Raw genomic sequence first — 27,786 nt, 5'->3', positions numbered from 1 at the left:
TAACAATAATATTATTATAATATGCAAAAACAGAAAAACAAAAGAAGCTTTTCGTTTGGTTTCAGAAAAGCAAAAGGGACTGTAATCAGTAAATCTAACAAAAAGAAAAAGAAAGCTTCAAGAAAGCATGGAATCTGAAACCCAGTTACCAGCTCTCGCCAGTAGATGCATAAGATATGATGCAGCAGTAGCAAACGGAGACGACAGAAGCAGTTGCCGAAGACAGTTCTGATGTTCGAGTGAGGAAAAACAGGTAGATCTGAATTTTATACACAAAATCGTTTCGATTTTTTGTCACAGAATCGTTTCGGTTCAGCTAATCTCAATCAACTGTCAACTATCACAATTCTGTGCGGATTAAGAGTAATTATCTTGAATTTTTTTTTTTGTGATTATCCTCTGATTAAAATTTAAAACTTATCCGAAAGGTAGGATACTCGTATCTCAACAGTAAGATACGCGTATCCCATTAGTCAACAACGTATCTGTTGACTCAGAACTTATCGATTGCGTATCCGCACGTATCGCCCTCGTATCCGTATTCCCGCGTATCAAATACAGGATACGTTGGTCTTCTCCCGTGTCCATGCATCATAGATTATAAATTGTGATCTTAAAATATGAACAATTTTTCTTTTCTGCAAAATCAACAATGCAAATCCATTGTATGCCTAATTTTTGGATGCTTAGGTGTGTTATTAGTATTCTTAGGGGTAGGTTTGTTTTCAAAAGAAAATTCACCTACTAGTGTTTCGGCCTAAAATACAAGTTTGGGTCAAGAGCAAGTAAAGCGCAATGGAAGGCCTGGTATTTATCCCAGCATCGGTTTGGTTAGTTCAAGGTGTTCTAGTCCAAGACAACGATAGCCTAGCCAAGTCCTTATGATTGAAGGACAGTTGAGGGATTAAATTTGAGCAGGGTTTGGGTGAGTCCTACATGGAATTAAACTGTTAAGGATTGGGAATCGATTCTGATAAGTTTGGGGCTGTGATCAAAATTCATGGTTATCAAATAAGAAGAAATTAAGTTAAGAAAAGACTAGGTTCAGAGTCCTTGCTTGAATGGAAAATCTGAGACTAGATGTGTGTTAAGTTTCAACTAAGGAAGAAAAGGTTGGTACTCAGGGGAAATGCCGAGGAGGCTAAGTCCTATCAAAATTATGCCTCAGCAAACCACATGGCCTATAAAATGGAAGAGGCTTCACAACGAAAAAAGAACCTTCAACTCAACACACAAATCAACTCTTTACGCAAAACCCTCTCACCCTAAGAAAACATTAACTCCTTCCCTTGCCAAATATTCAGTTTTGTGAAATATCATGTCAACAACCAGCACCACCTTCAGTTTGGTTGTTAAGACCTAGAATTTAAAGTTATTATTTTTAATTTCAAAAAGGAAATAGTTTCAGCCCATTTTGTTTTACACTTTGCCCAACCTTTTACATAGGGCATATTGTTATAACTCAGCAAACAAAAGACAAAGACTGTCTCTCTAATCTTCGATTCTGCAATGAGAGATTCTTTCTTCCCTTCTTGTAATTTGTTCTTATCCTTTCCTAATAATCTTTTTTCCAATACTTTATTTTGCTGACTAATGTAGGCTATGTAACTAGGAGGTGGAGGAGCTATGGGTTTGGTGGAGAGTATATGGATGCAGGTGGCTATCCATGGTGGTTTGAGATTGCTCTTTAAGCAGTCTATATAGCTGAGTAATCTAAGCTATGAAGCAGGTGGTGGAAGGTCTAGGCTTAGGTTCCTATCATGATCATTTTCTCTATAAATAGTTGCACTTCGAATAGGAAATTTCATAGTAAGTATTCGTTCACTTAATAGAGAGAATTTGAGTGAGAACCCTGAAGAAGAAAGAAACAGGTTTAAGTTTGCAGAGGAAGGCTTAAGGGTAAGATCTTTCTAACTTTTGGGTGTCTTGAGTAATTCTTTCCAATTTGATTTACCATGTTTATATTCTCTATTCTGATATGAAAACAAACCCTTTCAGTACCTATTTCATGTTTTTATCATCATCTTGTTAGAAGCTCTGGCCAAAATCAAAAGAATTTAAGTTTCAAAGTGTACATAATTTTCTTGGTACAGATTTCAGAACTTTTAGTTTCGTGGTCCTTTCTTTCGTCCCTATTTTCTTTCACTACAAAGCTTCTTTTCAAATTATTGTCCAATAGAATTATAGAGGGAATCTGTTGACCCTAAAAACTACCAAGCCTACATGGCGCGCATGCCAAGTAACTAATGAACTAACTATATCCTTCGGTTGTATGCGGGCGTGCCAACTCGTCGGCCGAGCTCGGCCGAGGAGTAAAATATGTTAATGTTGCGTCGGATGCGCTGCTGACTTCTCGATCTTGCGATTGCAACCGAGGAAGGAACACGTCTTGGCTTTCGGGTTCTAGAGCCTGAAAACAAGGCTGCTAGTTGTACGAAGTTCACAAATCGTCGGTGTCAGATTCGGTCACCAGTGGCGAAGCCACGTGAGGGCGAGGAGTGGCGGCCGCCACTCCCCTCGCCGGAAATGAAGCCCAGGAGCGAGTACCCGCCCCTCCTCTCGCCGGAAATGAATCCATGTTTTTTGCTGCAGCTGCACAAACGCTGCGCGTGCAGCGGCGAAGCTGTTAAGGCCCGGGAGGGGTCCGCCCCTCCTCTCACAGGAAAACATGCCCATAAATCATGGTTTGCTGCCCCATAGCACCTCTGGTTTCGCCGGATTGCAGCTCACAATTGCTACAACTGCAGCAGTTCTTCATGGCTGCGCAGGGAAGGGAAAACTTGAAAAAAAAACATTTAATATTAAAATAAGTGAAACGGTGTGTTTGGGCATTTGGGCTTAATTTGAAAAACAAATATTAAAATATGATGGAAGGACCACTTGTCCCCATTACCTCTCGGCTTCCTCCCCCAAAGTTTTCCTTTTTTTATGCATGTATGTATAATGGACCTGTTGGGCAATGCCATTGGAATGGCTAAAGAGCACTTTTAGTTACATCTCCCATAAAAATTTATATCTTTCTAAGGGATGATTTGGAAGTGAGGTGCTTAAAAAAAAGCACCCATGACAAAAAGCTGTGAGGGTTTTAGGTGTTTGGTAAACTGAAAAAAAGGCTTATTTTGGAAGCTGCTGTGAGAATAAGCTGAAATCAAAGGAAAAAGCTGAAGCTGCTATTTGCAGCTTTGGAAAACTGGTTTTTTTTCAAAGCACACGGAGCTACAGTGCACCTTGAATGAAAAGACCCACTATCAGACTGCTTTTTTTTCCAAAAGCACTTTTACAAAAAAGTTTACCAAACACTCTGCTGATTTATTTCACAGCCGCTTATTCTCACAGCAGTTTCTTTTCAAAGCACAGCAATACCAAACCAGCCTTAAGTTCTCGAAGTGCTTTTTGTCAGATTATTCTTCAGGAAGTTGTTCACGAAGAAGCATTTAGATATTGAATAAACTAATGAATGCACTTTTAGGCTTTTAGCGTAAACACACTTATAAATGAGCATAACTACTTTTTACATAGTTCAATCACCAACAAGTCGTATATCGCTAGACTTATGTTGACAAATTAAATCCAAATCAAACGTTTAAAAAAGAATCAACTTAATCAATGATCTAAATTTAAATTATGACAACACATTTTTTTGTGGTTTGTTAACCCATTTCTCTGTTCTCTTTTCTTTTTTTTATTTATTATTCTTGTATGTATTTTTTTCCCTCTTTTTAAAACCCCAGCATATTTATCTTAAACTCTCACATTATCTATAAATGCTGTATTAATTTTTAAAAAATAATGTAAATATCGTGTAATGCTTATTTTACAATAAAAGACATTTAAATCCATCTAGGCTCCTACCTAAATCTCGCCTAGGCGCCTAATTGGTAGGCCCCAGTCCGCTGCCTGACTAGCGCCTAATGTTTTTTAGAATCTAATTCTTACCAATTTAAGCTTCTTACATGGCTTTGATCTTACCGTTTACAACCGATTTGGTGGATAGACTGTTTTCTGTTATGAATATTGATTCAAAACTTTGCCCTCTCCAATGTGAAGGCAACCGTTTCGATTGAACCTTGCACTCTTTTGAATTTCGCCCCTCCTCTCGGCAAATCCTGGCTTCGCCACTGTCGGTCACAATGATTATATTCGTAAGAGTATAAGCACACCGAATTGAGACTAGACTATATGGACACAAATATTCAAAACAAATGTACGTCTTAATCGTAAATGTGGTTCGGCCGTCAAAATGCCGAACTCTAAACCCAACTTGTGAGTATCCAATCATAAAACCACTTTCCGTTTAATGCGTCGAGTCTAGTGATTCGTAACGCCTCACTTTGCTGAGAGGCTCGTGAGATGACCTCTGCCAAAAAGGATTCGAAAACCATTCTCGACCAAGACTTAGATAGATAACCAGTCGGTCTTGAAGCAGTGTTATTTATCCAAATTGAAGGTGCTTCGCGGTCGGCTGATTCTACGACGGCAGTGCTGTTTATCCAAACTGAAGATGTTCACCAATTGCCTTCACAGTGCTGTTTATCCAAACTGAAGATGTGTTGGCGAAAAAGAAACTAAAAATCTCAAGGTTGTTGAGAAGTTTCGTGTAGAGCAAGGGTTTACGCAGGGCAATTTGTGTGTTGAGTTGGAAAGGCCTGAATGTGTGTTCATCCTCTGTATTTATAGTAGCGAACCTACTTCCGGCCGAGTTAGAACCTTACCCGAACTAGGACTCCTCATCCTGATCTAACTAAGACTCGGCCAATCATACTTTAATTAGGACTTTGAACACATCTCCACAATGATCCAGATTCTTTATGTGTTCCTTATTACCGTTAGCTTTAACACTCTTAGGGGTTCAAGGATTCATCTAAATCAATCCTTCTCACAAAGAGACTCGATCAACAAACGTCTTGATAACTCCCAGTACCCAGTCGGCCCATGATCCCCCTTACGACCACTGGATCAAGAGTCTCGGCCCATTTGTTACCTTCAGCCCAAAATAATGTTTTGGACATAAACATTGCCCCTCATTTTTGAGGTCTTTGGCTCAAAATTCCTTTAGCCGAATTTCAACCTTGAAGAAGTGAAACCAAACCAGGGTATATTTTCTAAAACAATTCGAATATCCCATCTATCCGGCGCAATTATGAAGCATGATTGCACGATCTTAATTTTGTCAAACACCCTGCCATGTGGCAACTTCCTAGCATACTTGTCCTTACTTGACACTAAAACACCTATCCTTCCACACACCATCATTACAACCTTGATTTGCGAAATTGTAATCTACGTGCAGATACCCAAACGTCTCTTCATCATTAAACTTGCCACAACAGGCTATCGTGCAACCTCGATCTGCGAATTTCTCGGTCTGTTTGAATCGTGCACAAAATCAAGCGTCTCTTCATCATTGAATCCGTCGTCACATGTCATCGTGTAGCCTCGATCTGCGGATTTCTTGGCCTCTTCATATGGGTTTCCCGAATCTCCATAATGATTGTTAAACTATCCGACTAGTCTTATCCTTTATTCGAAACTTTAAACCGTTGGGTTTTCAGCCCAAAACCCTATAAATACTCGTCTCTTCTTCGTTCAAACTCTACAGTTCATTAACTCCCGAACCTCTTTTGCTTCTGGCTTTTGAGTTCCTAGAAAACCCAGACAACTCTCAACCTAGAAATTATTCGATTCGTCATCAATGGCTTTCTTCATTTCCAAGCTTTCTGACGAATGCAACAAATGCCAAGGCTTCATCGATCGAAGCGCCATCAAAACTCTGCGCTTCGAAGGTGATTTGACCGCCTCTTACCAGATCTTGGGGCCACTTTTCAGGAATGTTGTACCATCGTCCATCACCATTATCTTCAAGGATCATTGCCTGACACCCTTGTTGCAAGGGTTCGATTGGTCAAAATGGGACCTAACCAAGCCCCAAGGAGACTGGCCCTCAACCACCATAACTTGAGTAACTTGGTTCGAAAGAATGGAAAAAATTTTCAATAAAGAATGGAAGACTTTTGGCATCTATGATATCATTAAACTCTTGACCGTGGAAATCGTCATGGACAAAGAACTTCTTATGGTAGCTTTGTGCTTTTGGTGCTCAGCCACCAACATCATGATCCTTCCCTTCGGTCCTATCGGCCCCATCATCCTCGATGTCTCAGCTATCCTTGGGACCTCTCCTTCTGGCCTCTCTGTTGATGCCGCCCTTCTTAGGCAGAAGTCTATTCTTGACCTCAAAGCTCTATTCGACGAGCAGGCTGTCGAAGTGCTGAGTAAAGAGGGTCAAGAACCCTCAAGAGAAAAAATTCAAAAATTACACAAGAATTTGTTCAACTAAAACACTCTCATCCTCCATTTCACTGGCCAAGGAGAAGAAAACATTCGAAAGGGTGAGCATGAAGCCTCCTATTCTACTAGTACAACAAATTTGTTGTACCAAATCGAATAAGTGTTTGGTCAAGAATATGCCGATTGCTGAAACCCTGGCAAATGGTCACACATTGGCCCTCAGTTCGGCCATTCTTGCCAACCTCCTACGCTGCTTGGCCGAGACAACTATCAACAAAATTGATCCGCACCATAATGGTCCCCTCTAGGTTTTCTAACTTTAGCTGCAGGTTTATTTTGCAACTCTTTAACCAGAGATCCCCAGCTTTCAACCCACTGAAGTGCTCAGCCCTCAGTTAGCGTCTCGACCGGGGCTTCCTCACTAGGCTGAAGAAGTCTTCAAATACTTCTTCGGCCTAGAAGACCTCTCTGACAACGAGTTTATGATATGTCGTCGTCAAGAATACCCCCCTTCCATCAAGCTTCCATCATCAGCATGGAGTGAAGCTGAAGATGCTAATCTTCGTCAAAATTGGGGGTCGTTCATGTTACACAAGACTTTCCCTTCGGCTGCGATACTCGTCGAGTGAGTTGGGAAGTATACCATCCTCATTTCATTGCTCGGTAACTCGGCTACCTCCAAGGTTTTCCGGTGCCTTTACTTACTTCCCACTCCCTCTTAAGTCGGGGACACTTCTTTGGTTCTTCGGAGAAAGAATGCAGGGAGACAGTTTGTGAATTCCAAGAAAAGTGCCAAAAATTCCGTATCCGGCCTAACGTGCCTGAAACCTTTAGCACCGCCACCTTCGTTGATTGGTGGGAAATATACATTCAGGACTTCTTTCACACATCGATCGAGAATGCCATCAAAAAAGTTTTCGGCGACCACCCAAAGAAAGCCTTTACCCCAAAATCTAAGGAGTCGGCTCAAGGTATTTGTCTTCGTTTATCATTCTCCTTTGGTTGTTTGTTCAAACTTCCTTCTGATTTAACTTTAACTTTTCTAGGTATTCATACAGACATGGCAGCCGCGGTTATGGTCAAGAAAAAATCTGCTCCTTCGCTAAAGAAAACCGCGATTGCCTCACTGACCTTACCGAGCAAACGGTTTTGCCCAGAGGTCGTAACGGTTGGTGATGCTCCCCATCCCAAAAAGCATATTCATGCCATCTTCAGCCAAACCATAAGATCAACTGCTGAGTTTCCTTGTGCTCATGTTGCTCAAGCCTCGACGGACACGCAACCAAACCCTCTCATCGGTCGAGCACCTGAGGTTCAACCCGTTCAACAAGTCGTGGTTAAACCAATTAATAACCTGGTGGTCAAGGAACCTGCAACAACAAAGCCGGTCGTTGCTCTTATCTTGGAGGAAGTGGCCACCTTGGCTGAGAAAAATCTCCCTCCTGATCCAAAACCCAAACTAGTGGTCGTTCTAGAGGAGGTATGATTAGGTTGCTGACATCTTTTTCTTTTCGGTTAGATTTTGAATACTAACAACTTTTATTTCAGGACGACGGCAGTGAAGAAACCCTGTTGACGAGTCACCCTTAGACCAATTAAACTTCCTACTAGAAATCATCCACCCATGGTTGAGGCAATTGACCAGGTTGATCCTCCTGCAACTGACCGTGGAAAAAGACCCCTTGTCGAGCCTGAAGCTGATGTGATATAAACTAGCATTCAAATTAACCCCTCTTATTGAAAATTGTAGTAAAGATGTAAGTAGGGATCGTTCTAGACTGGGATTAGGAGGGATTGCTAATCTACTTAAAACTGACTCAAAAATACAAAACTAGGCTTGAAAACACTTAACTAGACTTAAAGAACTCAAAACAAACTAAAAAGACTCAAAACAACACAAAACAATCAAATAGACTCAAACTAGACATTAGAGGGTGATTTGGACGAAAATTGATTTTAACTCGACTCAAAACACTTAAAAACACAAGTTTGGACAGATTCCAACTAATTTGACTCAACAAAGTACAGGGGATTGGGTTTTTGACGAATTTAAAGTAAAGACAAGTAACTTAAAGACTTAAACAAGTTTAGCACGAATTTGGGGGAAAATATGGGTGATTGGCTAGCTAGATGGTTCTTTTCCACACATGACACACTTGCACACAAATCGATTACCAGTTGCTTTTCCAATAAACTATGAACCTCAACGCCCCAGATTAATCGTGAACAGCACTAATTAACCTTCAGATTTTCCTTAAGTCATTGAATTGGATAGACAACGCATTGGCAACCAAATTATTCTTTAATAGTTCCCTACATGAACATCATAATAGAGATACAATCAAAGATCATTAAGCTTTGTGAAAATCATAAGCATTGACAAGACATTCATAACTATGAATAACATGATACTCCTGCCAGGAATTCACTTAACACGATTGTGACTAGCAACCTCCACTACTTATGAATATAAGTTCATAACGATTAGGTGAAACTCCCTTATATTCTAGCATCAAATCCCTGCATGCAAACTAAGTGTGCACCCTTAATCAACAAACAAGAATAAGTTCTGAATCAAACAGTTAAGTAAATTGCATTCATGATTCATGAAATCATAACTGGAAGTAATCAATTCATATTGCAAATATGTTCATGGCTTTGAATTTTCCTCTAGCTAAAATGAGTTTAGCTCCTCATGTTCGCAAAACAAAGATAATTAAACTTAAACATTGAAAACAAAAGATGGATTACTGATATAGCAAACTTGACTTCAATTCAAACTCATTGGTCTTGCCTTCAGTTGCCCTAGGATATTGAATGCATAGGGGTGCAGCATTGTCTAATCCCGAGCTTGATTGTTCGATTATCGGCAGCCATGGCTTGTTCTTCCTCCTCCTCTTCTTCAAATTCGGATTCAGAACTAGGTGGACTTGGTTCTGGATGCCTCCTATTTCGTCTCAAAGTTCTTTCAAAATCGTCGTCAAACTCCAAGATATTTGCACTCATATGTTGTGAACTTCGAGTCATAAACTAGTACCTAAAACAAAGCAACCAAAACAAAACGAAATCAGAAAACAAAACAAAAAAAAAAAACAAAAACAAACAAACATAAGGCACTACTAGGGGAAGATTAGCAATTTTGCTAATCCCTGGCAGCGGCGCCAAAATTTAATGTGAAATAATCCAACACTCAAATTAAAACCCTATGATTGTAGTATATGGAAGTAGGGATCGTTTTAGGATGGGGATTAGAAGGGATGCTAATCTACTCAATTTAAACTTTAAAACACTTAACTAGACTCAAAAACAGCAAACTAAACTCTTATGACTCAAAACTGACCAAATTGACTCAAAACAACAAAACTAAGTTAAAAGGACTCAAAACAGACTCTAGGGAGTGATTTAGACGAATTTAAGACTATGAAGACTCAAAACACTAAATTGGACAGATTTAAACACTTTCCTAACTAATCTAACACACTTAATAAAATGGGGAATTGATTTGAACGAAATTAATTAAATTGAACAGATTGCAAAACTAAATCAAACTAGGTATGAAATCAGGTGAATTGAATGGTGAAATAAGCAAATTAGAGGGTCCTTCCCCACTCATGAACATATGCAACATAAATCGATTTCCAGTACTGTTTCTTTAAACCATGAATGACAATGCCCCAAATTAATCGTGAATGCACAAATTAACTCTCAGATTTCCCTAAATTCATTGAATTGAATGGACAACGCATCGCAACCAAATTATTCTTCTCAAGTTCCTTATATGAACAACATGATACATTCAAAGATCATTAAGTTCCATGGAAATCATAAGCATTGACAAAGGTATTGTAACTATGAACTACATGATACTCCAGCCAAGAATCTACTTAACACGATTGTGACTAGCAATCTCCACTACTTTTACTTATAAGTTCATAACGATTAGGTGAAATTCCCTTATAATTTAGCATTAGATTAATGCATGCAAACTAAGTATGCATCTTTAATCAACACGCAAGAATAAGTTATCAATCAAATAGATAAGTAAATCACACCTATGTTCTACGAAACATATGTCCATGGCTTTGAATTCACCTCTAACTAAAAAAAACTTAGTTACACATGTTCATAGCAATTGAAAAGCAAACTGAAATAAACATTGAAACTAAAACGAGGGAAGAAAGAACTCTTAGAACTCCAATGGTTGCAGGTGGCTTGTGCACAAGGTCCTTGCTCCAATGGAAGGCACAACAAGCTTCTTTTCTTCTCCCAAGGGTGCGGCAAAGGTGTAGAATGGTCTGTTTTGCGGCTGAGAGGGTTTCTAAGTTATATGGGGGGTGGTGGACGAATTTTGGCTGAAAATATGTATATATAAGTTCGGCAAAACCCTAGGGGAAGTAGATTAGGGTTTCAACTTTGCAGAAATAAAGGATTAGGCCCTAGGGTTTGTGGCACAAAGGTTTAAATCCACCAAGAAAAAGGTTTGGCCCAATTAATTTCTGAAAAGGATTTGCATAACCCAAATCCACAAGGAAAAGGCTAATTAAATCAGAATCCAAAGGGAATTGGGTAAGGAAGGGTGTGGCACAGATCGGAGGGAAAAGGAGTTGAGTGCAAGGCAAGACAACAGCTTTCTAGAAGGGAATATGCGCCATTTTTGTAGGGTTTCTAGAAACAATGTGCTTTGTGGCAGAAATTAAGACTTCTTGAAGGGAATGCTTCTAGAAATAGCTCTAGAAATAGATATTTAGGTCCCCTTGCAGCTTGATTTAAGGTATGATGAGATTAGAATAGGATAAGATAAGATAAGGTTAGTTTGGATAAGATAAGGTTGGATAAGGTTTTGGATAATGTTCATTCTTTTGAGCTGATTCCTTATCTTTTTTGTCTTGAATTTAATTTCTTCATCTCCTTATTAGATTCCTAGCCTTTTGAGCTTCAAAAACGTCCATCCAAAGTGCTCCCCACGTATGTTATCCATTTAATGCCCAAAAGTGCTCTAAAATGCTTCAAAATGCACTTTCTTGCCAACTTTGATAATTAGACCTACAAACACACGAAAATAGCTTAAAACACTATAATAAGTAAGAACTAACAACATAAATGCAAGAAAACAAGCTAACTAAGTCGGATAAATATGCTCCTATCAATTACACCTAAGAATGTTCCAGTAATCCAACTTGACTAGCAAGCACGTCTAAGGGTCTTCCTCCTTCTTTGCTACGGCACAAGGTTTGGGTGAAGGTTTGAATGGTGTATATTGTGTTTGGTGAATGGGTGATGAAGGATGGGATGGTTGCGGCAGAATGTGTATGGAATGTGGTTGAATGGTGGAGAGAGTGGATGGGGTCCCTTTTGTGCGGCACAAAGTATAAATAATAGGGTAAGAGAATCTTAGCCCTAATTAATTTTGGAGACAGATTTGTACACCAAATCCTCAAGGAAAAAGGGTAAATAAATGTCAGAATCCAAGAAGAATAGGGAATGTAGGATGCGGCAAGGAAAAAGGGAAAAGGGAATCCCTTGCTGTGCAAGTGAAAGGGTTTCTATAGGGCATTGGTGCGGCATCCTTTTGTGGCTGGGATTAGGTCTTCTAGAACCTAATATTAAGTGTCCTAATATATTTGGGAACCCTCCTTTCAACTGAAACTTAGTTGGATTAGGATTAGGAAAGTGCTGAAACAAAATAAGGTAACTTGACTAATGTTTCCTCTTTTCTTGCTGAGCTCCTTATCTTCTTTAAATTAATTCTTCTTTCTCTTTAACACATTCCTAGCCTCTTTAGTCTTCAATTTCATCCATCCACCTTGCTCCATGCATGTGCCATCCATTATTGACCCAAAAATGCTCCAAAAGGCACCAAAATACACTTTCTTGCCACTTTAGCTCTTTGGACCTACAAACACACGAAAATAGCTTAAAATACTAAAATAATTATGATCTAACAACATAAATGCAAGAAAACAAGCTAACTAAGTCGCATAAATATGCTCCTATCAAATTCCCCCACACTTAGCTTTTGCTAGTCCTCGAGCAAAACGAAACAAACCAAACATAACCTAGACCTTCCAACATCTGCCTCAGGGATTTCCAATGAAACATGACATGCCAAAGATCACCACTCACATAGATTTTAGCCATCCTTACCCTCGAGCGCATACTTAATTGCAGTCACCACTTACTAGCTCGCATTTAATCAATTAAAACAACATTTTGAATGTAGTAACATGCCTTAGAGAATTCCCTCAATTTCTCACCGGATATACTCTCTATTTTCACACAGATTTTCTGCACTCCCTATACTAGGTATATGTGAGAAGATTGATGTAAACATGTAGACTAGTACTCACATATGTTTTAAACAAAGAAGGCAATTTTTGGAATTATTAATACATGTGTGTGTGTATATATATATATATATATATGTATATATGATCTCATGAACGGAATGCTACTACTTAGAAGCAAGAACCAGGGATTCCATATACTCATACCAATCTCAACCTCCACATTATTGAACACACAACATCAAGATAGAAGTCAAAGGATTGTAATGGGGCTAAGGGTATTGGCTAACAAGGAAAGGGAAAGGATAAACAAAGGTTCTTAAAGCAATAGTAAGCAAAGTAATGAAATTGACACTTAGAATTCACATTTGAATGCAAAAATCCACTTTAAGCACAAAGGGAAGATTCACAAAACACTTAGGGCCAGATTCAAACTTTTGGACCCTTTTTTCAACCACGAAAACTTGTGAGCTCATTCTCACTTATTTAGAACTCTTTTTCTTTCTTTTTCTTTTTCTTTTTCACGATTTTTTTTCTTTTCTTTTTTTCTTTCTTTGGAAATAACCTTCCCCCACACATATTTTTTTGCAATAATGTTGCTCAAAAGGAATTCCCTCTAAGTCATGCTCCACTATATTTCAAGAACAAGGGTATGGATAGTCCTATTCTAGGCTAGGTAGGGATAATATGGCTAACAAAGAAAATAGGCTAAATAAGGCTCAAATGGGTTAAACCTGCAAAAACAAATGCATGGAATGAAGGCTTTTTGGCTCTGGTGGTAACTACTAAACAACTTCATCTTGTTATATATTATGCACTCAATTTTAAGCTTTGAATGAAACAGGCATGAGTTCTAGTATTTGGAACTATAATGATGAAAACGCATTCCAAGTAGCAACCAAGCAAAAAAAACAATGAAATCATGCAAAGACTTTAGAAAACAAGAAATCTCAGATTAATAACTCTCCAAACAACGTTTAGTCTCAAGTCTCCCAGGGTTGTAGCGTTAGTTTGAGTTCCTTTCTTCAAGCATGTTACAAAAACTGATTTTTTTTCTTTGTGATTACATGTGAATTCATAAACATCAACTACAACCAAGTATTAACCAAAGAGCATATCAAACTTACACCCATGTTTGTAACTTTCGTTAACAGTCATGTAATTAAAAACCAAATCCTCATCATTGTGTTGAAAGCTACCCTAAGACACAAACACACAAAAACGACTCTTTTTGGTTTGTTTTTCAAAACTTTTTCTAATTTTTTTTCAAATTTTCGTATTTTTCTTTCAAAACATACTAAAACACTTCAAAACACACTAAAATCACTTAAAAACAGTGAGAAACAACTCTAGAGGGGATAGGTGATAAAACCCACAAAAATCAATGAAAAATCACTTAAAAACAGTGAGAAACACCTCTTTATCTCGAATCCGTTTCCTTGTTGTACAAAGCTTCTTAAAAAACTTAGCATACTTCGGAATTTGTTTGATTGTATCCATGAGCGGGATATTGACTTATACCTTCCTAAATGTCTCAAGAATGTCCTTATCACTCTCTTCCTTCTGTGTTTGCATTAATCTGCGAGGGAAAGTTACATTGGGTGGAATAGGGTTAGAATTAACCGAATTTGAACCAACCTTACCTAAATTGGCCGAATTGGAAGGTTTAGGGGGCTGCGACAAAGGTTGTTTAATCTATGTCGTGGCTTTATCTTGTTCTTCTTCCTCGAATTGCAGTTTCTCATCCTCCTTTGGCTTGATTTGGATGGTTTTGGGTTAATTCCAACTTCTCTTCCACTTCTCAACGTGATTGCCTTGGCGGTTTTAAATCCTCCCTTCGGGTTGATAACGGTTGAAATAGGCAATCTACCTTGCTCTCTGAATTGACCCATGAATTCCTCCATTTGCCCTATTTGCTTATCCAACTCATCCATCTTTTTGGCTTGATTTTGCATTCCTTACACCATAGTGGTTAATAATTGAACAATTTGATCATTATCCATGGACGAACCTGATTTTTGTTGGGCAAATTGTGGTTGGGGTTGTGTTGTTGCGTATGACCTTGGAAACATCCCAAGGGGTGGTGGCCAAAATCCTTCTTGTTGAGGTTGATGAGGCTCCCTCCACTTCATATTTGGATGATCTCTCCAGCCCGGATTGTACGTGTTTACGTATGGATCATATTTGGGCTGATTTTGGCGTTGGAATCCAATAACGTTTGCCCTTTCCCATCCTCCATTCTCGATCAATTGAGGGCACTTTTCAGATTGGTGTCCTTGCATGGAACACACGCCACAGATTGTATTTTCTTGCACTTTGGGTTTGTCAACAACCTATGACACAAGAAGAGTGAGATTAGCCAATTGAGATTGAATTTCAGAAATTGCACTTACCTCATTCACATGTTGTTGCCGTGGGGGCTCCCTTTGTCCAACTCCTTCATATTGTTGTGCATTCAAGGCGCGGTTGGCAATTAAAGTCTTGGCAACAATGTTTTGTCAACCAACACACCACCTACTGAGGCATCTAGCATTTGTCATTCAATGGGAAGAAGTCATTCGTAGAAATATTGAATGAGAAATTCTTCTTTCATTTGATGTTGGGGACATGATGCAACAAGAGTCTTGAAACGTTCATAGTACGCTGGAAAGGATTCTCCTTGATTTTGTTAAATGCCACTAATCCACTTCCTTAAAAGAATGATTCTTGATGTTGGAAAGAACTTCTCTAAGAATGCTCTTTTCATGCTCTCCCAAGAAGCTAATTCGTATAACCAATCCTTAGCTTTTTCCAATAGAGAGAATGGAAAAGCTTTCATCTTCAATATGCTTCCATCGACGTTAACTGGGGTCATGCTTGAACAAACCACTTCAAATTCCTTTAAATGCTTGTTTGGATCCTCCATGGACAACCCATGGTACTTGGGAATATGATGCAACAAACTGGACTTCAACTCGAATTCCTCGGTCTTTCCTTGAGCTGTCATGGGATATTGAATGCATAAAGGCACTGCATTGTCCAATCCCGAAGGGTGAGAAAAGCCGAAGTCACCATGGGTGATGTAAGGTGGTTGGAACTGAAGGCCGCTCTTGAAGCCTTCTGTCCTTCGACCCCTTAGGATTTTGGTCTAGGAATCTTTTGTAACTTCACTTGGACGTTTCTTTACAAAATCAATGAAATGATCTTTTATTCTCACATCTCCCAAGTGACTAGATAATATTTCTTAAAAAATTTCCCGTTGATTGGTAACTTGTGAATTAAACCAATTCAATCCTTGAGGTGGTATGCCCCCTTGCCGAGAACTTTGTGAACAATTAACGGTCCTTCCCAATTCGACAACCATTTGCCGAACCTGCGGTCTTTAATTCCCACGGGCAACACAGTTTGCCAAACTAACTCACCCTCTTCGAATGTTTTTTGTCTGACTCGCTGATTATAAGTTAGCTCGGTAATCTTTTTCTGTGCCATCAATAAATTGTAAGCATCAAACCATTTTTTTTCCAAATCTTTTAACTCTTGCCGCATAGCATGACTGTACTCGGCACTAAACAAGCTACTTTGTTTAATTGGTAACATAGCTTCGTGGTCATAGGTTAACGCGTACGGAGTCGTTCCGGTTGCCAATCGGAGTGAAATTCGATAAGCCCACAATGCTTCATTTAACTTTAAATGCCACATACTAGGCCTTTCTTTTACCATTTTCTCAAGAATACCGATTAAAACCTTATTACTTGCTTTGACCTGTCTATTCGCCTGCGGGTGATACGGCGTAGACTGCTCGAGCCGAATTTTTAGATTTTCCATGTACTCCTAAAACTTGCCAGATGTAAAGATTGTACCATTATCTATTATGATTGTTTCTAGTACGCCGAATCTAGTGACGATGTTTTCTTCTACAAAATTACAAACTTCTTTAGATGTTAACTCGGCATATGACTTGGCTTCGACCCATTTGGTGAAGTAATTCGTCGTAACAAGTATCTACGCATGTTTTTTTATCCTAGAAGATGGTGCAATTTTACCGATTCCATCCATGGCCCATCCTCTGAACGGCCATGGTTTAGTGACCAAATGAAGTGATTCGGCCGAAACCCTCTGTATAGGCCCATGAATTTGACACTGCACATATCCCTTTGTGTACTCGATACAATCTTTCAGAATGCTTGGCCAGAAATAACCGTGTCATCGAAGTAGCCAACACATCTTTCGTCCAGCTTGATGAGCCCCACAAATTCCTTCGTGTACTTCTACCATTGCTTGAGCAGCTTCTTGTGGGCCGAGGCATAACAACAATAGCCCATCCTCACCTTTTCGATATAACTCATTTTGGTATAATACATAGTTTGTGGAATGGACCCTTGTACGTCGGTCGTGTTTTTCACCTGGGTTATCGAGATATCCAATAATCACCCTTCTCCAATCATCTGGTAATGCCTCGACAACACAAACCTCTATAGGGTCATTCCGTTCTACCAACGACGGTAAAGACATGACTCGTGTACGGATCACGTAATCACGTTGGATAACTTGCTGATTAACCAAGGCCGAGTGTGCTTGTCATGACACAGGTATTTCTCAACCTAGTTTGCCCCCCATAAGTTGTACTCCGGAGGCTATTTGAGCTAATTCATCGGTGTCGGTGTTGAAAACTCATGAAATGTGTTTGAAAGTAACACCGTCAAAAGATTCGACCAAATAGCTAGCAACCATGTGATAGGGTGCCAAAGTACAACTCATGCAACAAAAGGTCTCATTAAGATGATTAATCACAAGTTTAGAATCATCGAGAATAAGGACTTGAGTGGCCCGCAAATCATGTAAGACACCGAGATCGATGACAAGGGCTTCGTATTCAGCCTAATTATTCATCCAATCAAAATCGAGCTTGAGAGAAAAATACCAGCGGCTGTGATTTGGGGATTGAATAATGATCCCAATGCCAACCGAGATTGAAGTACTACATCCATCAAATTACATCATCCAGTAATTATGACGTGATTCCACCATGCCGATTTCAACGTCATTGCCCCAAACTTATACCACGAGGGATGTTGGGGCAAGAAATCAGCCAACGGTTGGCCTTTGAAAGCTTTTTAAGGCACATATTGCAAACTAAATTCGAACAGTGCCATTTTCCACTTGTCGATTCGGCTTTTTACTATCAACCGAGTGAGCATGTAATGAATGACATCGGTCTGGGCGATGACCTGAGTGACTGATGGGAGCATGTAATGTCTGAATTTTGATGCAGCGAAAAATAAAGTGAGGCAAAGCTTCTCGACAGCAGAATAATTAATTTCTGGTGGGTTGAGATTTTGGCTAAGATAAAAAATGGCTTGTTCTTGCCTAGCATCATTGTCTTGTGCAAGAAGGCATCAGATGGATTCTTCAGCTGCCAAAATGTACAACTTAAAAGGTCTGCCACATCGTGGCGGAACCAGGACGCGTGGAGTTGTGAGGGAGACCTTGATTTGCGTAAATGCCTCCTGATGTTCTGCATGCCATTCGAAGGTGTCAAAATAATTAAGTTTCAAGAGCGTGGAGAATGCTTTCATTTTCCCTGCCGAATTGGCAATGAATCGACGGAGAAAGTTAATCTTGCCAAACAATGACTATAGTTGTTTCTTAGTCATCAGGGGTGGAGCGTTGATGGTTGCTCAAGCCTTTCTTTCGTCTACCTCAATACCACGATGATGTACAAGGAATCCTAAAAAATTACCGGCTAATACGCCGAAAGCACATTTGGCAGGATTCATCTTAAGGTTGTGTTGGCACATACGCAGGAAAGCCTGACGAAGGTCATCCAGATGTGTCCGTTGATGTTTTGATTTGATTACAACATCGTTGATGTAGACTTCGACAATGGTACCAATCAAATCATGGAAAATAGTATTCATGGCTCGTTGATATGTGGCGTCAGCATTCTTGAGGCTGAATGGCATGACGACCCATCCGTATATGCCGAGTGCTCCCGGGCAACGAAAAGCAGTTTTATGAACATCAGCCTTGGCGATGAAAATCTGGTTATAACCAGCTTGTCCATCCATAAAGGATACTCATCTTTAGGAGTTGCCAAGTTTAAATTTCGAAAATCAATACAGATGTGCAGGGCACCACTTTTCTTTAAAACGGGGACGATGTTTGCCAGCCATTCTACATATCGAGCTATTTGAATAAACCCAGCTTTTAAATGTCGAACGAGTTCATCTTTTATGTCGAGTTGTATTTCAGTTGAGAATCGTCGAGGTGGTTGGCGGAATGGTTTACACCCAAGTTTGATGTGCAATTCATGTTCGACTAGTGTGCGATCTAAACCAGGCATCTCATGGTATAACTCCAAGCAAAAAAATCCTGAAATTCTCTAAGCTAGTTACAAAGCTTGATTTTTACATGTTGAGGTAATAATGCACTAATGAACAAAGGCCGTGGGTCTTCGGCCATTCCAACATTGATTTCCTCTAAATGATCCTTGACTTGAGGTTGACAATCCTCAAGCTCGACTGGTGCAACCTGAACTTTATCGAGTGAAAATACTGGGCCATTGTCTCATTCGACCAAAATTTCGACTAAGTTGACACTCGAATTTGGTTGTTTGGAGATAATATACCAATGGGCCAGCAGTTGTTCCATGGTAGAAGAAACCACGGCCTGTCATCTGTCCTCACGGTCGTCAGACATTAATATATGTGATCAATCGGCCAATCAGTCTCCACGCCTATCTCGATTGCTTTCTATACTGAAATTCGAGTCGGTCGTCCTTCCTCGTTCAAACCTTGTAGGGTAATGTAGCCAACGTGATCATCATAATACCGTGCTTGAATCATATTGGCTTCAAAAGGTTGATTGTTGGTCAGATGCACCACAACAGATTTACTGTCCCAAAAAATGAGAACCTGATATAGTGAAGAGGGTATGCAGTTTGTTTGATGGATCCAATCTCGACCAAGCAATGCATTGTACTCGATCTTAGAGTCGACAAAAAAGAATACGGTCATGTGATTGCGACCTGCCACGCTCACCTCCAAAGGAAGCACTTCTTTGGTCTGAGACTTGTCACCGACGAAGCTACTAATAGTTATTCCTGATGGGATGAGTTCGTTGTTGGACCGTCGTAGTGCATTCATGATGGATACTGGCATGATATTAACCGTAGCCCCACAATCAACGAAGATTTTAAAGATTGGATAACCTTCAATATGAGCCGTGACGTACAACGGCTTCAAATGTTAAAGATTAACCGAAAAAGAGCGGGGAAACAGTGTGGCCAAAGTTGCTTTAAGTTTGTCAGCTTCACTCGCTTGCTTATGGCCTTCGGTAGCGATGAAATCAACTTGTGTTGCTTCATCGGCAACCACATCCCCATCCAAGGAATTTGGTTGGGGTGTAGTTGGTTGAAATTCAGCCGATAGGACATGGACCATGCTGATTTCCATATTGTCGATGACTGAATGGCCCATCGAGTCTTGGTCGTCGTCCGCTGGGTTATCGAGTACGGTATCATGCTTTTGGGCTTCCTCGACCTGGTCATCTCTCACCTTATCGGGTACTTGCTCTTGTGGTATGTCAACTAAACCTGTTTCATTCTGGCTATCATCTTCGAGCTCGATCATTGCTGGGGCTTGGTTTTTTCCTTGCAGTGCTTTACAGGGTCATTCTTCATAGGTGATTCGAGCGTTCCTTGTGTCTAGGTAGGCATCCAAACATGCCACACGATCCTTCTCATCGGCCGTAAGGCCAAAAAGAGATACGGCTGAGAAGACTTCGAAATGATGTCGTAAGTACTGAAGGTCTTTGAAAAATAAAGGGAGCTCGGCGGTGTCTATGTCCGTATACGGGTCAACCTCGAAGCAGAAGAACCGAGCTTCTCGTATGTGCTAGAACCTGGCCTTCATTGCTCGGTCAGTAGTTTTCTGAATAATCTGTTCAACATCAGGGCAAGTGAGTTCCAGGTCGAGGGCTTCTTGCGATGCCTTGGGTAGGCCATACAAGTCATTGGCAGAATGTGTCTTGTGAAACTCTCACATGTACTCCAAGGATTCTCCGAGGAATGGAGAATGTAAATTTCGTCAGACTCTTATCAACGGCTCTTGCTGGGGTAGTAAGGGAAGCTTATTTTCGGCTTCTTGTCTGAAATGCTCAAAACGAGCTTTCATTTCCCTAGGCCGAATGAGGAGTTTGATTCGCTTCTCGGATTCTTCAATGGTGGTTTAAAATTCACAATCAATTACCTTTTTCCCTTGAAGTAATTCGGCCATGATTGTTGGGGTTTGTTGATAATTTTCGCTTCCTGCTGCTTCTTTCGGCTGCGATTTGGTAGCCGAAGTGGCTTGTGCTGCCTGTCGTCAAGCTATGCAGTCTATCCACTGGCATCGATGTTTCTGAGATTTAGATAATGCAATATACATGCAAGTAATAGAATTGTAACTATACCAACCTTGGTCGCGTGGTTTAGGTGGCTTGAGGGTTTTCTGATTCGCCGATGAACTCGAGCTGTGGAGTTACGTGAGTAATAATCCTCATTATAAAATGGCACGTCAAAATCAAGACGCCGTCTAGCTGAAGGGGGGCGTCCGTTCGTGTTTGAGGGCTAAGCCTATCGAACACCTTCTGGCGTTGGCCTCCGCCGAGTTTCTTTGAAGATGTTGCCGCGACTTTGGATGGTAGTCGTGGTGTCAAAGCCTGAGGTAGTTTCACCTTTAGCTCAGTTAGGATGACGCATGCTTTACAACGGCTACATAAAACCATCGGTCCCTTAGCTTCTTTTGCACTGCTGTCTGACATGGATTCGACTATGGCCAGTCCTAAAAACTCTATAGGTGGCTCGTTTGAAAATAGATCAATCTTGAGTCACGACCAAGAGTTCTGCTTTAGGACGTGTTGTATTGGAACAAACTCGGCCTTCCCTTTCCCTTTATTTTTGGGCAAATGAGCATCTACCATGCCAATTGTTGTCGAAGGAAAAGGATCAACGTCGACAGTCATCTTTTTCTCAGGAAATTTTAACTTGCCTGTATCAATCCAACTTTGAATAGCATTACAAAACACAACGCAGTTGTTTATGGTATGCTTATTCGAATTATGGTATTTGCAATACGTCTTTCCTTTCAACTCTTCGGCCTTAGGAATGTTATGTTCTAGCCAAAGTTTGATGATCTTTGCCATCAGCAATTGGTCGAAGATTGCATCGGCCTTGGTGATATCAAAAGTGTAAACTTTTGATGTTTTAACCGTCTCTTCAGCAACCGAGCGGGTTTTAGCATCCTTGGAGTTAATGTGAGCAATGCCTTGCAAATGTACGATTTACCTGACAATATCTCGGCCACGTCCACACTAACATATTGGGGATCCTCACCTTCGGCTGATACGTAGTTCACCATAGGATTTTTATAAATCGTTCCCCAGTATGGAGACTTCGAGATCTTTTCCTCTCGGAGCAAATAATCATATTGCTCAACGTGTTGGGCCAGTTCGTACATATCTCGGAATTTTGCCCCTAGGAATTTCTTTTTGTACTCCACGTCTAGCCCATTCAAAGCAAGCCTAACAAATTCGACTTCGGGTAAAGGGACTCTGCACCAATTCTTGGCCGATTTAAACCTTGTAAGGTACTTCATTGGTGACTCATCAGACGTTTGAGTCATCCTAGCCAATGAAGAAACTGACATTTTCCATCCCCGGGCAATAGAATTGCTCGTTGAATTTCTCGACCAATTCCTCCCAACTTTGGATAGAACTAGGTGGAAGGTTGATGTACCATGCGAATGTCGAGCCCGTCAATGAAAATTTGAATAGTCGCAGTTTATGGAAGTCACTATTGACATCTCCACACTGCGCAGTGAACCGGGCCACATGTTCAAATGAGGATAGGGACGATTCTCCAGCAAAAAGGCTGAAATCTGGGATCTTAAAGCCTTTATGATATTCGAACTTTTCTACATAAGTTGGGTATGGATGGATGAATTTCGGGAACTTTAGCCCCTTTTTTAAGGTCGAATCGATCTTTCTTTGGACTTCGATCATATCGACCCATCTTGCCTCCACTCTCTGATTGGATCCATCTGATCTACTACTTGATCCTCCTCTTTTTTCTAAGTTAATCGTTTTGAGCCGAGTAGATCCTGTTTCGGCCTGTAGCGAAACTTTTGAGTGGAAGCTGGCAGGACTGACCAGCAACCCCCTTTCGAAGACTCTGCTAACTAATAATTCGAGTAATTTGGTGTGTGTATCACCATTACTTCATATCACCGTGAGTAAACTGTTCATTTTTTGGATAATTGTCTGTTCAACATGCCGAGATTGCTCATCAAGTAGTCTTCGAATAAACGATCTAGTTGGAGGGTCAGAGCCTTCACCACCATCTTCGTCGCAATCCTCCATTATCTCTTCAATGAAAACACTTGCGGTTCTGTTGGGGACTTCTATATTCCGAGGCTGGGTACCGAGACAAACTTCCTTTTCTCGGTGTGTCACACTTGCAGCCTCCAGTGTCACAGCAATAAGAGGATTTTGTGCAAGTAACACTTCTTGTCCCATGATTGTTTTCTTTTTAGCCGTTCGTGTTTCGACGATCATGAACTTCGTAGTTTTAGCACTCGGTCCGACTGGGCGTGCCAAAATTTTTACCCTAAAAACTACCAAGCCTACGTGGCGCGCAGGCCAAGTAACTAATGAGCTAACTACGTCCTTCGGTTGTATACGGGCATGCTAACTCGTTGGCCGAGTTCGACTAAGGATTAAAATATGTTGATGTTGCGTCGCATGCGCTGCTAACTTCTCGATCTTGTGATTGCGGCCAAGGAAGGAACACGCCTCGGCCTTCGGGTTCCAGAGCCTGAAGACAATGCTGCTAGTTCTGCGAAGTTCACAAATCGTCGGTGTCGGATTCAGTCACGGTGATTATATTTATAAGAGTATAAGCACGCCGAATCGACACCAAACTATATGGACACAAATATTCAAAACAAATGTACGTCTTAATCATAAATGTGGTTCGGCCGTCAGAATGCCGAACTCTAAACCCAACTTGTGAGTATCTAATCATAAAACCACTCAGCGTTCAATGAGCCAAGTGTAGTGATTCGTAACACCTCAGTTCATCGAGAAGGCTCGTGAGATGACCTCTGCCAAAAAGGATTCGAAAACCCTTCTCGACCGAGACTTGGATAGATAATCAGTCGGCCTTGACGCAATGTTGTTTCTCCAAACTGAAGGTGCTTCGCGGTTAGCTGATTCTATAATGGCAGTGCTGTTTATCCAAACTGAATATGTTCACCAGTTGCCTTCACAATGCTGATATCTAAACTGAAAATGTTCACCGATTGCATTCTCAGTGCTGTTTATCCAAACTGAAGATGTGTTGGCGAAAAAGAAACTAAACATCTCAAGGTTGTTGAGAAGTTTCGCGTAGAACGAGGGTTTGCGCAGGGCAGTTTGTGTGTTGAATTGGAGAGGCCTGAATATGTGTTCATCCTCTGTATTTATAGTAGCGAACCTACTTCCGGCTGAGTTAGAACCTTACCCGGACTAGGACTCCTCATCCTGATCTAACTAAGACTTGGCCAAGCCTACTTTAATTATGACTTTGAACACATCTCCACAATGAACCAGATTCTTTCTGTGTTCCTTATTGCCCTTAGCTTTAACACTCTTCGAGGTTCAAGGATTCATCTAAATCAATCATTCTCACAAAGGGACTCGATCGACAAAGGTCTTGATAACTCCCAATACCCAGTCGGCCCATGATCCCTGTTACAACCGTTGGGTCAAAAGTCTCGGCCCATTTGTTACCTTTAGCCCAAAATAATGTTTTGGACCTAAACAGAATCATAAGCTTTAAATCCAGTATTTACCCGTAGATTTTCATTGAGATGTGACGAGTCAAAACCATGTTCAAAAAGGTGTCTTTGAACCCGTGAACTGGTGCAATTTTTCTTTTTCTGCACATACTTCTGTTTTAACTCATGACTTCTGTCCATGACTCGCGTATAAGGAAAGGTCGAATTCCGAACTTATCTCTCAACTTCGGAGCTCGGCTTTTAACAAACTTTACAGCGTTGGAAAGATTCTTCTTGAAGCTTTAAAACGAGTATAAATTCATAAATTTTCACCGAGATTTGATTAGGAAAAAAGCTGCTCGTTTTGTGTCCACAAACTAAAACAAACTTTTGTTTTCTGCAGTTTCTTTTTGTTAGGGAAGTTGAAAAGTGATTTTATCTTACTACTAAATTAATGAAATTGGGGTTCCACCATTAAGCCAATTGACAATATAAGAAGTAGCCCAAGATCATATAAGCCTATAGCAAACTTTATCCCTCACCGACGTGGGACAACTTGTCTCTCACATTTCAACTCTCAACATGCCCTCGCACGTGTGGCCGATTTTTAAACCTACACGTGAACAACAACTGGATGATGCATGAGCACGTGTGGGCCTTGAGCTTTCACACGAGAAATAACCTGCTCTGATAGCATGATGAAATTGCGATTCCACCATTAAACCAATTGGCAATATGGGGAGTAACCAAAGACCATATAAGCCCATAGCAAATTTTGTCCTTCACCAATGTAGGACAACTTGTCTCTCACATTTCATCTCTCAACATAAATGTTTGGTTTGTTTGTCATGTCCTTTTACTCTAACGTTCAGCTTTAGACTCGTCGGTGCCTTAGAGCTTGGGAAAGCTAAGGAAGATATTTTAGCTTGTCTGGAGTCAAGGTAGGGGATTTAGAGATTAATAATTAAGTAGAACGATATAAGTTAATTATTTACTTACATTGATAAATTCGTGTACTTATGTTTCTATTATTGATTGAGTAATTTGCTTATACTATATTATTGAATTATGAATTGATATCCTTGATGGATATCATTGTGATGGTGTTTATGAAGTTAATTATTTAACTCTTGGTGTTGGCATAGGATGTTTCTATTATGGATAAATATTGCATTTCGTCACATATATATTGGAGTGAAGGAGTTTGTTATTATATGAATATCATTGTGATGGTGTTATGATGTTAATTATTTAACATTTCAACACTTAATTATTTAACATCTTATGTTAGATATATCTAACAAATATCATTGTGATGGTTTTTATGAAGTTAATTATTTAACACTTCAACACTTAATTATTTAACACCTTATATTAGATATATCTAACATGTTCTTCCATAGATACATTATCACTATAAAGATGGTGAGAATGAGACTACTTGAGTACATTTACAATCCTTTCAAGACAATTTATGGGATGGTTATACCAAGTTAGGAAACATTAGTCTTCGGCTTTTCTTTGTCAAGTTTTGGATAGCGTTTGCAAATATATCGGTAAACAATTACATAATGAATATAAATTGATTGATTTAAGCCATTTGATCTAGGTTTAAATAAAATAGCATTGCCCACTATTTTGGAAAATTTCATATCCCTTAATTGGAATTTGAGAGTTTTGGAGGAAACTCTTAGCAGGGTATAGGGGTTAAATAAAATAGCACTGCTCACTATTTTGGCAAATTCCATATCCCTCACTTGGAATTTGAGAGTTTTGGAGGAAACTCTTAGTAGGGTATGGTAGGCTCACCATTACTAAGCCCGCCTCAGAATAATATCTTATTGGCTATCATTAATAATAATGAGAGAGTAACTCTTGCTCATTACATCTCTTCTAAGTATCCATCTTATTTGGCATCTAGAGAATATATGCCTCAAAATAATATCATATTGGCATTGTTTCACTTAGTTAAGTCATTTTCACCATGCTAGTTTCTATAGGGGTTCGAGAATGACCTAAGAATAATATCATATTGGCCATAACTGTTGCCTACCTTCACAACATCAAATGTATAATAGTAGACTCTTTCAGTAAGTGTGATACCATGTGTTCCCCATCATTGGGTGAAGCACTATGCACCATCTAACCTTCGTAAGAGGGCTACCGATGGTGGAAGGCAACCAAAGAGTGTTCAAAGCACCTTCACGTTTGTCAACTTACTTTTAGTTTGGTTGAGGGTTTTTTGTCTCACCACATATAAGCTTGCATTTTAATCGCATTAAAACAATTTGGTCCTATCACAACTATTGGGCGATGTGATTGATTTAGTAGCATATGATATGATGAGTCAATATTTTATTATATATTTTATCCTAATATTAGTAATAATTTATTGGTTATTTTGGTATGATTTTGATATTTTGCTTTATATTTTTAACATAGGACATTCGACTTCCTCTGGAGCAAAAAGTAACCAAACGGATGAATTTTGGAGTGATTCTAATTGGAGGATGTTTGTGAGTCTTTTAAGATGATTGTGTCAAAGTTTCAAATTTTTCTACTTAGCCGTTTGACCGTGGTGATGAAATTAAGGCTTAGCGCACAGCTTTCCCAGATTGACGTTACTAGACGTTTTGGGTATTTGAAAGGTCAAGAGAGCATATTTTGATTAAGATTCCTTTTGAGGATTTGTAGGGGACTTCTTCAGCTTTTAAAAGAGATCTTTTGGGACCAAATTGGAGTTGATGTGGTCGGTCAAAAGATTTATTTTCTGAGAAGTCCGAATTTCAGTTTAAATAGGAAACCATTTATTTTCTGTTTTATTATTTTATTATGTTTCCTAGTTTTATTCTAAGACCTTTTAGGGTTTTATTTTGTATTAGTATAAGTAAGATATTTAGCCATTAGGTTAAAGGGGGAAAAAGGAGGAAAACGCACACACTACTTTGGAGGATTCAAGTTTATTTTCAAGGTGTTTTCTATCCATGTCTTTAATAATATTTTGTTTTATGATTGTTCGTAACTAGTTTTGTTTGCTAGGGCGAGGCCACAAGCCTTAGCAAGAATATGTAGTTTCTTTTCAATTTACTTATGATATTATGCATGAAAGTTTTGAATTATTAATTACTGTACTTTAAACTATCTAATTGTCTTGATGATTGGCCACCATTAGGGTATTTAGAAAAGTAATTTCATACAATTTTGGCGGAGGGTTGTCGCTGAAATTGGCGCTGGCTTCTTGTGATTAATATGTGTAACTTCTTAGGATGGACGACACGTCTTAAGGGTTGTATAGTTTTTCAAAAGGATTTCACAAAACTGAATGAGTTTTGCATGTTCACATTCGATCTGGACGCCACGGACGGGTTGCATGTTAGATATACGTTCTATGTTGTAGGTTCCAAGTAGGGTATACTTTAGGAAAACCTAACCTTCAAATA

General features: G+C 39.7%; 1 long non-coding RNA gene across 1 annotated transcript; it reads left to right on the top strand.

Annotated features, from left to right (window-relative positions):
• Positions 1-8: 8 nt before the first annotated feature.
• On the top strand, positions 9-27,469 carry LOC108172969 (uncharacterized). The gene is made up of 2 exons (XR_011572521.1): positions 9-253; positions 26,789-27,469. It is a non-coding gene; the product is annotated as an uncharacterized lncRNA (long non-coding RNA).
• The last annotated feature ends 317 nt before the right edge of the window (positions 27,470-27,786 follow it).

The sequence above is a fragment of the Malus domestica genome, chromosome 10 (genome assembly GCF_042453785.1).
Source record: "Malus domestica chromosome 10, GDT2T_hap1".
NCBI lineage: Eukaryota > Viridiplantae > Streptophyta > Magnoliopsida > Rosales > Rosaceae > Malus > Malus domestica.
The sequence above is the reverse complement of the archived record's forward strand: the minus strand, read 5'-3'. Positions and strand labels throughout refer to the sequence as shown.